The 14,458-nt window shown below is 42.7% G+C and overlaps 1 long non-coding RNA gene across 2 annotated transcripts in view; it reads left to right on the forward strand.

Annotated features, from left to right (window-relative positions):
• Positions 1 to 5,337, forward strand: part of LOC138246205 (uncharacterized) — a 40,191-nt gene extending 34,854 nt beyond the window's left edge. For both annotated transcript variants that reach the window (XR_011194241.1, XR_011194242.1), the window contains exon 3: positions 5,101 to 5,337. This is a non-coding gene — a long non-coding RNA (uncharacterized lncRNA). The remainder of the gene's footprint in view (positions 1 to 5,100) is intronic.
• The last annotated feature ends 9,121 nt before the right edge of the window (positions 5,338 to 14,458 follow it).

Consider the following 14,458-nt stretch of genomic DNA (forward strand, 5'->3'; position numbering starts at 1 on the left):
AGTCTCACATAATGGAACTCTGAACCTTCCATGTATTGTGCCCTTCGCAGGCATACATACATGCATACAGCATACATGCACTTCACAGCAGTACATCCTTCATGCATTGTACCATTCTCAGGCACCCATAAATTCAGCATGTGCATGTACTACCAACACACTACACAGTACTGCATTATCTCTGTATTGTACCATTCTCAGGCATACGTACACACAGCACATCTCCTTCCTGTCACACACTGCAAACCCTCATGCAAAACCAATATAGGCCAAGATTGAGTTAAGCACAGAGCAGCAGAATTTTAAATGAGTGAGTCTGTATGCCTCACTCCAGTGACACAGTAAAGAGAACCAGTCTCTCATACTGATCACTACATGGCATGCTGCCACCACTGCGCTCGTGCTACTTATCTCCTAAAAAAGGAAGTAGCTTTTCACCACCATGAAGGTAGCACTTTGGGAGCCCTTCCCTGTCAAAAAAGACTGCAATCTTTGACACAGGCCTATGTTGTAGAACACATGCATAATCCGTGTTCGTTCATAAGAACAAAAATCAGCATTAAGGATCCGGATATCGGTACAGTTGGGGCACTTAAGGCAGGGATGCACATCCAACACTATGCAAAGGACTTTTCCGTCCCAACACTCTCACTATGCTTTGATTAATCATTGCATAGTACAGCTCTGCATGCATACACTTTTATCATCAGTTTTAAAATGTTATGATCAATAAGTTTAAAATTGTCAATAAAATATGCTCATAATTTTTGTATTGTACCTGTGTTTAAATTCCAGTTGATGATTTACGACTTATTTATTTTAGTTTCATTTGCTTTACTATGAACTGTATTGTGAGTTTTAAACATATATATATATATTGACAATTATTTTTTTTAAAGTTGGTAAATAAAGGACTTTTAGTCAAACATGGCTGATGAGATGCCCTTTTTATCAGCCCAGCACAGTGTTCATCCATGCAGCACAGAGGAGTCAGAATACCTATCCTTTAGTTGAAATGGAACGACTACGCCAAGGAACCAAAACAACTCGCAAAGACATAAGACCAGAAGGGGTGGGAAACGATGGAAACAGAGACACTGGCATTTCAGGTGTCAGGACCAGATCCAAGAAAGATTAACACACACTACACCTGGTGCTACCGCCACCGAGGGTGATCTGACAATTATTAACTTATCTGATCGAATTTTGAGTACTGCTGAATGTAAGCTTCTGAGCAAGGGCCTTGGATTTTGCCCCACTCAGACCAATGACCCTGTTGAAGTCTTTGTTGATCTTTTCAAATTCACACGTATCCTTAAACTTAGAAATTACTTTTCATCTGCACCCATTACAGGTAGAGGTGAACACCGACCAGAGACTGTTGATGCAGCGACTCATACTTCTGATTCCGATTCTTCCATCCAACTAGTCTCTGACCTTCATGATGTACAGCTTCTCATGTCCTTAGATGATGATAAGAGGACGATAGAAGATATTCGGGCAGACTTAGGGATTTCCGAGAAAATTGAAAGAACAACCTTCTTCAAACCCCGTTCCAAATTTACACCGGCCCATACTCATAGTAACATTGATCTATTTTCCAAAAGAGTCTCCTTAGACTTACAACATATATTAAATACTCGTATCTACAACTGGCGTCAGGTGAACAACTTACTAGCCACCGAAAGGGCAGCACTTCGGAACCTTAAGAATGACCAATCCATTGTCATACAGGAGGCTGATAAGGGAGGAAATGTGGTGGTCATGAACCACAGGGACCATATGAATGAAATTGATAGACAACTGGCTGACACTTTGTGTTATAAACATCTTACACATAATCCTATTGGTGAATTATTTGATTTCATTAACAACAAGCTTTGGGGTTGGTACGAACTAGGGCTACTCTCTAATAATGAATTTAAATATTTAAGTGTTTCGAGCCCCAAATTTCCGTGCATCTATATACTTCCCAAGGTACATAAGGGTGGTACTTTTCCCCCCGGAAGACCTATTATTTCTGGAATAGACTCGCCCACAGAAAAAATGGCTGCATATGTAGATTTCTTTTTACAGAAATTTGTCATCAATTTGCCTTCCTATATACAGGACAGTAAAGACATTCTGAACAAATTTGATGACTTTACTTGGTCCGAAGACCTCTTTTTCGTTACCATGGATGTAAACAGCCTTTATACGTGTATACGTAAACCCTTTGGGATTCAAGCAGTTACCACATTTCTCAACACCAGGACTGCTGATTGCCTTGCACACAATCATATGCTTCTTGAGATGATTGACATTATTCTGTCTAGGAATTATTTTATGCATGATAATAAATGGTACCAACAAACCCAAGGGACGGCGATGGGTTCGAAATCATATGCCTGTTTATTTATGGGCTAGTACGAAAAAACACATGCCTGGGGGAAAACAGCATCGCCCTGGACTGACTCGATCGTCTTCTGGGGGCGATACATTGATGATATTATTATCATTTGGAAAGGGACTATTGATCAGCTCAATGAATACCACGCTTTTCTCAATAACAACCCGTACAATGTACAACTTAGCTTACAATATCATAAGAGTACCATAGATTTTCTGGACATTACCTTCTTTATACAAAATAACAGTATACAGAGTGCACTTTTTAGAAAATCCACTGCATGTAACAGTCTCCTTCATGCCACCAGTGCCCACCCAATTTCGGTTATTCAAAACATCCCTTACGGGGAAATGGTACGTGTCAGACGAAATTGCAGCACCAATGACACTTTTTTGACACATATTCAACATACACGTGATCATTTTATCATCAGGGGCTATGATGCCCATAACTTAACACAGGCAATTTGTCGTATTACTCAGACTCCCAGGAAAAACACATTGCCAATTAAGATGCAGAGTACTAGACGGACTGGCAGAAACGTTTTAGCATTTGTGACTCGATATACGGCCCATAGTCCGGGTATTTTTTAAACTTTCAGACGCCATTGGCATCTCTTAACTGAGGTTCCGGGATTGAAGGGAATAATATCTTGCGAACCTAAGATTACTTATCGCAGAGGGTTAACCCTTAGAGATCATCTGTGTCCTAGTTACATTGCTTCTACTTACTCAGCCACTTGGCTCCCATCAAAACCGAAAGGGTGTTACACTTGTCATGGTTGCAATGTCTGTATTTTTGGCTGTGATAAAATCAGGGATTTTTGTTACCACAACTCAAGAAATTTTACTATTCAGCAATTTATCAATTGTAATACAAAATTTGTTGTTTATATTTTGGGTTGTTCATGCAATAAAGTTTATGTGGGGAGTACTATACACCCCTTGAAACAAAGATTACAGGAACACCTGCGAGCTATAAAAAACCATGATTCTACATATCCATTTGCTACACATATGTTACTAGCTCATTCCAATGATCCTACAATGTGGTTCCATGGTATTGAACATGTTCCTGCCAATCCGAGAGGGGGCAACAGAGAATTGACTCTGCGCCAAAAAGAGGCGGCCTGGATCTGTTGCTTACAAGCAGTAGACCTAGGCCATAATACTGATCATGAATTTCATTATTTTCTGTAACCTGTTAGTTTTGTGAATTCTATTACTTTTATGGTTATACATTGGTATATATTCTTCGTTCTCGTTATGCTTCAACTATTATGGATTTTGTCATTTTTCTCTGTTACTTGTTACCTTGTTTTTTATTTCTTTTGTACATTATGTTGCATTAATGTGGACATTTGGGGTAATATTGTATCCATTTTTTGTACATATACATTATATATAATATGTTTTACTGGTCCTTTTTAAGAAGAATATATATTTACACTTGAGTTATAATATGACACATCATTCTTATTGGGGTTCTTTCTACGGCTGCAATCTCTCTTTCTCCATTACTTTTTCTTCCACTATTAATATTAACATTTTTCATATTCATTTATTTTTCCTTCTCTCTTTTTTATTTATGCTGTGCGATATACCAATTATTCACTTCTTTTCACCGACTGGACACAATTGTATTGGTATATTTTACTTCACTCCCTTTGTCCCCCGTTTCCACTACCCTTCTTCCAATATGGCGGCTGTTCTTTTCTGTCTTTGATTTTTATTTTCACTTTCCCTTACGTCAGGGAATTTTCTGCTCCTACTTCCGGTTCCCGGGTACATATCCTGTGCCTCGGGACCGGCTTTCGCCTTCCTCCTTTGAATCTCTATCGCGGTTCGTGACCGCGGCTGAACTTTCTGGCATTTTTGATCAGCGCGTTGCGCTGAACACACGTTTGTTCCTGGCGGCATTTCCGACCTGGATTTTTGCCGCTTCACAACTCATTTGGCTACCAATGGTAAGTCCTCACAGCATTTTTAATGGCTCGCTTCCCCGCTTTTTTCACTATTTTCCTTGCTTTTCGTGCGTCTTTCGCATGTTACTCATTTCAGCTTCTAATCAAGACCCTTTGGTCTTTTTATTTTTATTTTCAGATATTACTACGTGAGCCAAACATCTTTTTATAATTTCTCCTTGGGCTTGCCATTTTTTGGATCCTTGATTTGTTGCGGAGTTTCTTACTTAGTTACTCATTTTTGCGGTAAGCCTCTCCTCTTCTTTCCCCTTTTCCCTCATTACTATGAGGGTTGCTACTTTTATATCCGTTACATATTAGACTTTACCAGATTTATTTTTGGATTCCTTCCCCTAGGTGATTCATATACCAATATACATTGCGTTACTACTGACTGGACACATTTTGGGGTATGATTTTGCCAGCTCTCTTGTTGCACAACTTGACATTTATTTTTCTTACTGTTGGCTGGTTCACACTTTTGACCACTTTTTTCTTTCTTTGGACACGAATTACTAACTTGCTATATACATATTTTTAGAACTATTATCGTTTTCTTTCAAATTGTCAGAAGCTGTATAATCATGCATGACCTTGATCTTATCATGCACGGGTTGGCTAATCTTTATCATTTGATTGACACACACTTTACAATCTTCTCGGTACTTCCACTGGTCTACCTGTACCTATTCATCTTGCACCATATCATAGAAAACACATGTTTCTCTTGGTTATTTTTTCTTTTTAGCCCTGAAGAAGCCCGATGTTGGGCGAAACGCGTTGGCCATTCATCATGAACTCATTACCTGTTTATGAACCTGCTACGATCACAAGGACATAAGGATCTTTTGTTTTCTTGGTTTCCTTGGTTGTACATTATTTTTTTCTTTGTTATCATCTACATTGCCTATTTGGGTGGCAATCAAAGACTTACTTTTTTGGACTATTCACGAAATAATAAATTTGCAATCATCTTTGTTCTCTACGTTGTTACACTGGCCTTGGCCTTTTTGTTATACTGTTCTCTGTATAATTTGCAGTGCACTACCTTTTGGTAACCTATCCTTTATCAACTGACCTGGAGTCAGGAGCAGCAGAACAAACGATTGGATGCTAATTGCAGCATTGAAAAAATGTTTTCACCTTTAAAGGTGTTGCTAAAGAGGAATGAAAGCACTTGTAGAGCCATATTGTGTTATTGGCCAGTTTTCATGTTTTTTATTAATCCAACTTCATTTTGAAAGACGGCACGTAGTATGGGCCCAGTAGGGACCAATTTCATCACCTAGTTTTTTAAACTGCCAGTGCTCAGACTTGGCAGACCTGGCCCACCTAAAGCCCTGATGTGCTTTAATATTGGGCTTATAATTGTAATGCGGGAAATTAACAGTGGTTAACATTCTCACAAGAGGACTTTGGGCCAGATGTATCATCAAGGCCTTTTGCAATTTGGAAATAGCGATTTTTAAGAAATCGATATTTCCGACTCGCAAAGTGCCATGTACCAGATTTGCGAATCGGTAATAGCGATTTCTTAAAAATCGCAAATGCCATTACCGAATCGCAAATTGCAATACCGGCCCCATTTGCATTTCCAAAATTGCGATTTCTGAACCAGAAATCGCAATTTTGGAAATGCAAAACCCCAGGGTGCTGGTGGCCTAAGGCCCCCTCTGCTGCACCCCAAAGTTTTTTTGGGGGACATGTAAGGTGCACACATGCCAAAAGGGCATGTGTGCTTTACATGTACAATTTAAAAATGCATTTTAAATGCATTTTAAAATTTTGCACATGGTTACCACCAAGTTCAACTTGGTGATAATTAGCGATTCCTAAATGCCAAAATCGCATTTAGGAATTGCTTCATACATGTGCTAAGGAATCGCAAATAAGGAATCCTTATTTGCGATTTCTAATTTAGAGAGTCGCAATTTGCGACTCTCTAAACAGGGTTGCAATTTTAAGGAATCGCTAGTTTTGCGATTCCTTAAAATTGCATTCAGAATGTATATCATACATTCTGAAATGGCATTTTGCATTCGCAAACGGGCATTCGAACCGTATGCGAATGCAAAATGCTTTCATACATCTGGCCCTTTAACTATTGTTACCTCCCTGAGCAGAGGGCAATAATGATTCAATGTAAAATGTAATTTAAGCATGTGTTCCTATTCCTTCTTTAAACAGCCTATTTATTGACACTGTAAGTTGCAATTAACTTCCTTAATCTTAATAAAAAGCAATGAAGGTGTGACTTAGTTAACAACGCTTGACTCCAGGGCCTGCATCCTCCCAGGCGACCCCCACTACCGCATTGAGATCCTCACCGATCCTATCCCGACCAATCCCATCGAGGACCTCTCCAAACTCAGAATCACCCAGAGAGTTGAATGGCAGACACATACTTGACTCCATCTTTACCAGCTTCAGAAATATCACAGTAGGCAAGCCCACACCAATTACCTGGTCCAAACACACCAACCACATACTCATCAGCTTCAACATACCCATCCTACACCACCATAGAAACGCCATCACCACCAGCCTTGTCATGAAAACAGCCTCCCTAAATCCCTTTCCAACTTCAATACCTGGCTCCTTACCTGTGCAGATACCCTAGCTTCTCTCAAAGACAACAAAGCCAAGAGACCCAGACTACAAACAAGATGGTACATAGTTCAGTCTCGGGTGGCGACAAAGTCACAACAACACCAGCAAAGCACCTACAAATCCACCCTCAGATGCTACCATCAGCAAATCAGATCCACCAACCGTTCTGCACTCACCATCCTCATAGAAAGCAGCACCAACAGCTCCAAGGAAATGTTTGCCATAGTGAAAGACTTCACTTCTGTGGCAGAAAGCTCCACCAGCATAACCCCATCTCAGGAGCTCTGCACCCAGCTGACCCTATTCTTCATTAGCAAGATCACCAGCATCTACGAAAACATTGAGCCTCAACCAGACCCTTCCACTCTTCACCCCTGCCTATCTCTACCAACACTCAAAGGATCATCCGGATCACCTGGCCCACCATCACCATTCAGAAAACTGCACTAACCTTGCAGTCCTTACACTCTGGAGTGCCCACAGACCCCTGACCTCACAACCTTTTCATCAACGACTGGACCCCATCAATGCACCCCTCACCCAGATACTGAACTCAATCAGCTTAGCCACCTACCCGTATGCCTGAAACACATCACAGTAGTCTACCTCATCAAGAAACCCTTACAAGATCTGAAGTTGCTAGCCAACTACCAAACTATCTCGCTCCAACTCAACCTGGTGAAACTCATGGAAAAGATGATAAATTCCTAGCCTCCGACCTCATTGACAACCCCTTCCTTGAGACCATTCAATTTGAATTCAGTCACAGACACAGTACAGAAATCACCCTCATCTCCGCCACAGATCACATCTGAATGATCATGGACAGTGGCACTACCGCTCTTATCCTACTGGATCTTTCTGCAGCCTTCGAGATGGTGTCTCACCCTATCCTTATCCAACAACTGCATGAAGCTGGCGTCCAAAGTCCAGCACTCTCCTGGATTTTCCTTCCTGATAGGCCGCACCCTGTGTGTCAGCCTGGCACCCTTCCCCTTGGGCATCATCCACCTCATCTGCGGAGTTCCACAACGATCCTCACTAAGCCCTACTGTGTTCAATGTTTGCATGACCCCAGTCACCAGCATCATCGACACCCAGAGTCAACATCATATCCTATGCTGATGACACCCAGCTCATACTCTCCTTCTCTGACAAGACACCAAACAACTGGACCAGTTTCTCCACCTGCATGACTGAAATCACCAGATGGTTAATAACCAACTGCCTCAACACAGACAAGACAGAAGTAGTAATCTTTGCAAAGACTCCTTAATCAGAGACTCCACCTGGTGGCCTGCTGAACTCGGTCCCACACACCTGGCAGCCCATGCAAAGAACTTCAGAATATTAATCAACAACTAACTCACCATGAACTGCCAAGTGAACTCAGTGTCTGTCTCCTGCTTCCACACACTCAGGATACACAAGAAGATTGCCAAATGCCTCACCATCAACACTCACAGAAATATGACCAGGCCCTCATCACCAACATGCTGGACTACAGCAATGCACTCTATGTTGGAATCAATGCTCAATTGACCAGAAGACTGCAAACCATACAAAACTCAGCTGCCAGTCTTACCCTCAAGCTCTACCCAGCACTTACATCACCCTGCACCTCAAAGAGTTCCACTGGCACCCCAATCCATAAACAAGCACTCTTCAAACCCCTCATGCACACATACAAAGCCTTGCACATTGGTCCCCTCATATCTCAACAACCACATAAAATTCCACAAACCTACCAGACACCTCCACTCAGCCAGACCTCTACTCACACACAATCCCACATATGCAGCCAGGTCTGGTTGGCTTGCCTTCTTCTACCTCGCTCCTAAAGCGGAGCTCAAACTACCCCTGCACATCAGAGCCACCACCTCACTTCTTGAACTCTGCAAGAAACCAAAGACCTCACTCTTCACCTTGCCCTGACCCTGGGAAGGCCCATACAACTGCTGCATCAACGCTAGGATACCATCCCTAGTGAATTGTACGTTATTCAAATGCGCATAATGAAAAATGCTCTAAGGAAATATGGCCTCAGGGATTGAATCATCCCCATCAGGACCTTGTGGAGCCCCACAATAACACTGAATAAGAAAGAAAGAATATGCTAGTCCTCTCTCCCACTCTTCCATTCATATGCATGCCTAAGTGTAACAGCAAAGCACTCAGGTCAGCGTTAACAGACATGACAATGAACAATTCACAAATTGGCCACAGTGATTCCTCACACATTTCAACCACATGTGCATGCTCCGACCCGCAACTAGAAAAACAAGCTCTACAAAGCTACACAAGTGTCAGTGGCTGTAGGAAGCTGGCCTGGTGTGTGGTGGGTACCTAAGGTACTTACACCTTAGACCTATTAGTGTAGCGTGTCGCATGCATCACATGGGATAGACGTAGCAAATGTATATGTGTGCCTCGTCCCATCATAAAGCCACATTAGTCATCTACAACCAAGTTTGTAATAACTCTACGCAACCAGAGTGCCAGAACATTTGCAAGCTATTTAACATCCACATTGAGCATGTAGAGCGACCTGTACGGTCTCAGAATGGTAGGGTCACTATCCAGTTTAGAGAGCATGATTATAATAGTTTCCCTCATATAGATCGGGATTTCTCCAGCTTCCTCTCACCTCTACGATCGTCTCAAGGAGGGCAGGGAGCCTACTAGCGGAATTTATCTGATAGTATTCAACTGGAAGACCATCTGGTCCCAGGCATTTCCCCTTTGCCATGGTTCTGAGAACCTCCCCCAGTTCCTTCAACGTCCAAGGCCCTCCGCCTGCGCTTCAGTCAGCCAGGAAAAGTGCTGTTTGATGCGCTCTGGGGTGGTGTATACCCGAGCCAGTTGGTCCCGTGGTAGCTGGGTTATAGCCGCCTGACCCACTACAGTGTTGCCATTGGATCCTCGAAGGGCCAATATAAGTGGCAGAGGGCGCTCTCGTTACGTGATACTTACAATTTCTGTTCCACATCGAATTCATATTGAAAAAAATCACGCTGGTCAACTCTGTTTTTGTCTGCAAGACACCGCTGGTTAACTTCCTTTGATTCCGCTTGATTTTCTTTAACGTATACCAACATCTAGCGTTAGCAATAGTGAGTTCTGGTACCAGGGTTGCTTGTCGCCTGTTTTGTAATAATCACTACCCCAAGATATGAAGATGTAAAATAGCGTGATGTACAATTCAACCCCGATGTAGCAAGTGGTTGAGGAGCAGCAAACACCTGCTGCTACTCCCTCCTACAGCGCCCAATGGAATCTCCAGACCATGGTATTCTATGTTACATCATAAGAATACATGCGCAGTATGGCTTCCGCCACGGTATAAGTTAAAGCCTTCAGGCATAAATATCCAACATAATACCAACCAATGCCAAGGTTTCTTTCAAAATTCAAACCTTTCCTCCAATTATAGCAATGAGCATGCTGCTTTGCTTCATTTCCAGGTTTTGTAGGACAAGGAAGGGGACAGTCACTGAGTGGTCACTTTGTGAATTTAGGGAAAGGTCAGGCAGACACTCCACAGCATGTCTCTTTATTGCTAAGCGATGCCTGCACAATACAGGATTCAAAGGAAATCAGGTTGTTGACAAGTAGATTTTTTGGCATATCAGGATATTGTAGATTCCGCTGTTCCCCAGACAATCATGGGCTCTCTGGTTGGTGCAGAGTAGCAAAGATGTAGCATGCAGGCTGTCACACCTACAAGAAAGACAGCCTAGAGGAAGACTACCATTTTGTGCAGCATTCACTATGTCCTTCACAAGACATCCTTCACTATGCACAGCTTCTCCCAGGCACCTATTCCAGGTGGTCCATGCAAAACATGCCCAGATCAAACACTGCAGGTATTACTCTGATTAAACAGATTCTCTGTCACCTGATTGGAAAATGTTATAGAGAGTCAATGAGCATTCAACTGTATCATCCCTTTTTCAAGATTGATGGATCTGGGACAGCGCGGTTGTAGGTGCTATGAGTCTGAGTTTTCAGTTGTGCCTGCCCAGGCCCTTTACCCACATATAAGTTTCATTGAATAGCAGGACCCCAGGAAATTACAGTTCTGTGTCTGGCTTAGGACATTCGGAACCTCCATGCAAGTGGCCAGCATCAGAACAGTCGCATTCTGCAGAATCCAGGGATCTATTTATTTAGCACTTTTAAATCCACAGAGCCTTTCGTGCACAAGAAACGCCTTAAACAAACTCAAGTATTTGAATAAACATTAATTACGTAACTACTCAACCAGAACATTTTTTGAAGATTTCAGAAGGAAGATTTGGGGGATACAGGATCAAAACGTCAGAATCAAAGATTCAGGAGTTCAGCCGGACAATCACAGTCTTTAAAAGTGAATAATGACTCAACTCCAGTTGCAAGAAAGAAGATACCTGTAACAAGTTATCTAGTGTGTACTTTTTAACCACTGACTGAGTAGGGCAGTAGACGTTAGTGGGGTTAACCATTGCTAAGGCATGGATGCAAGGGAACATTTAAAGTCTCTATGGGGGCACTAGAAAACAGACAATGACAGTAACAAAAGAAATAAAAAACATAACCTATAAACAGAAGAAGAGGAAGGAAAAAGAAAGGGGAAGGGCGAGGATGGAAGTGATCTTATCAGCACTATGAAATCAAGTATGTATCTTAGGTACTTAGATAAACGTGACCTTAGTGACAGATTCAAGGAAAATGGGGGAAACGAACCCCCAGGGGCCTGCCTTGATGAGAAGGCAAGACTTCCCATAACTGGAACATTGAGTTTTCACATATTTATGGTAACAAATAGCGCAGGAGCATAAAAAGCCTCCCTACATGTCAATGTAATACTCTGACCACGGAGCACCTATAACGCCTCCAAAAGTATTCAACTGAAATGGTGATTACTGGTTGGTCCGACTCCTATTCAGGTCAAGGAACTGTGGATGAGAGTTATCTCCACAGGTCACAATAATACAATCCAATGAGCTGTGGGACCTGCAGTCATCTATTTTGGCTGTTTGAACGTTGTTGATCATTTTAGGCCTAAGCTAAGAGTGGGCTACCCAGCTAAGAGTGGATCCAAGCCAGTACTTCATTCATAAGGGCCTCCTTGGGGTTTTTGGACATTAATAAATAATCTTAATAATAATAACAAAAACAATAATAAAAACATTCTGTTTTTCCGGTGTTACCAGATATAAACACCTGTTTGCTACAGAAGGCACATAAGCTATGTGTACGCCCGTCATTCATGCCAATAGTCTGCCAGAGTAGTTCTGTATCTTTGCTCTTTCAACATCGATTTGTGTTATCAAGTGATTTGATGGTAGCAATTTCTAGGGATGTCACGGTGGACTTGCAGAATGCTCTGAGGGCACTGGGCCACCCCCTTTCCCAGACAATTTCTTTTGACAGTTAGTGATGCAGAGGTCGATTTCTCAGCCGACTTCAAATGACTTTCTGCAGTTGTTCTACCCAATCAAACAGAGAAAACCATTAGTGCCACCCAAATTTAACTTGTAAAGAATCTTCCTTTGTGACCACTCGATTCTCACCCTTGCTGATGGTCTAGAGATTCTTCAGAGACCACAGCAAGGTGCTCTTCTACTGGTATTATTCTTCCATCTGAGTTGGCAGGGCTTGCAACTATCTCGTCTTTGAAGATTGTATAGACAGTTAGATGAAAGCTGGAGGATTTCTGTGACACTCTCCCTCAGCATCTTGAGGCAGTATGAATATTGTAAATTCTCAAACCCACCAGTCACTGTAATTCTCTTTCTTCCAGTAGTATACTTCTTCTCATACGTGTAGCCCCAGTATAGTGTAAACAACTTCCAGTGGTTGCCGGAGGGGGTAGTGAATTATTCTCTCTTGCCAGTACTCAGCATTCCTTTTTTTAAGACTTCTTTCATGACTCATGGTCACTCCCTGACCCCCTACTCTAAAGCTCCAAGGAGAACCACCTAGTGTTTCCAACCTCCTTTGTCCACCTTGGTATAGTCTTGGTATAATAGTCAACATATTCAGATTTTGCAAGTGAAGTGTAGTGAGAGCAGGAGCAAAAACATAGCAAAAGGACCATTTTAACAGACATCAGCTAGATTCAAGGTGACACCATGTGCAGGAATCAACAGAATCAACTTAATGTGGGAGGACAAGGTTACTCAACATAGTTTGGATAGGATCTGGGTAAAATCTGTTGTCTACTGGAAGGGCAAATACAGCTGCCACCACCATCTTCCAAGTTAGGGTCCATGATGGTCTCATGATGCTTCAGGAGTTACTTCACAGCACTCCCGATTGTCCTGTCTCACTCATTCTCCAAGTCTCTGCAGTCCATAGTGACTGACTTGCTTGTAGAGTAGCACTGTCCATAACACAATATCCACAGAAGGAGGGAGGACTGGGCATGCCTAATCTCAAACTGTACTATGAGGCCGCCCAGTTGCAGTGGCCGGCCTCATGGCTCGGTGAGACCCCCTCAGCGGAACGTGATAATGAAAACACTAGCGCCGCTCCCGGTGCTAACTTGGCTGCTGGACGGGTCATGCCATACCTCACGCGGTTCCATTTTACTGGATGTCGCCAAATCGAGCTGGCTGCGATACGTGCATGGCAGAGGCTCCCTGACACCATATTCTCCTTTGATCCCTCTGACATAACTACCTAGGGCCCAAGCTCTGATAGAGCTCCACAACATGTCCCCATGGTGCGGGTTGGGCCTGGTGAACACAGGGGAGTTCTACTCGGGCTCCACACTGAGGCCCTTTGATGAGCTTATGGAGAACACAGGGATACATGCCGGCGCCTTCCTATCATATTGCGCAATTAAGCACTTGCTGGGTGTCACGTGGGAACAGGGTGGTGCTGAACCGCAGATATCTCAACTACTCACACTGATCCTATCAGACGGAAGTACACAGGGTGCAATATCAAGACTATACTCTGCACTATTAGCTGGGGTCTGTGTAGGAAAGTACCATCTCGCCTGGCATGTTACCCCCATTTTTCACATGTATGTAAGTTTGTTTTTGCCTGTCTCACTGGGATCCTGCTAGCCAGGACCCCAATGCTCATAGTTTGTGGCCTGAATGTGTGTACCTGTGTAGTGACTAACCGTGTCACTGAGGCTCTGCTAACCAGAACCTCAGTGCTTATGCTCCCTCTGCCTTTAAAATTGTCACTATAGGCTAGTGACCATTTTTACCAATTCTAATTGGCACACTGGAACAGCCTTATAATTTCCTAATATATGGTACTTAGGTACCCAGGGTATTGGGGTTCCAGGAGATCCCTATGGTCTGCAGCATTTCTCTTGCCACCCATAGGGAGCTCAGACAAACCTTACACAGGACTGCCACTGCAGCCTGAGTGAAATAACACACACATTATTTCACAGCCATTTTACACTGCACTAAAGTAACTTATAAGTCACCTATATGTCTAACCCTCACTTAGTGAAGGTTAGGTGCAAAGTTACTAAGTGTGAGGGCACC

The sequence above is a fragment of the Pleurodeles waltl genome, chromosome 7 (assembly GCF_031143425.1).
Source record: "Pleurodeles waltl isolate 20211129_DDA chromosome 7, aPleWal1.hap1.20221129, whole genome shotgun sequence".
Lineage (NCBI taxonomy): Eukaryota > Metazoa > Chordata > Amphibia > Caudata > Salamandridae > Pleurodeles > Pleurodeles waltl.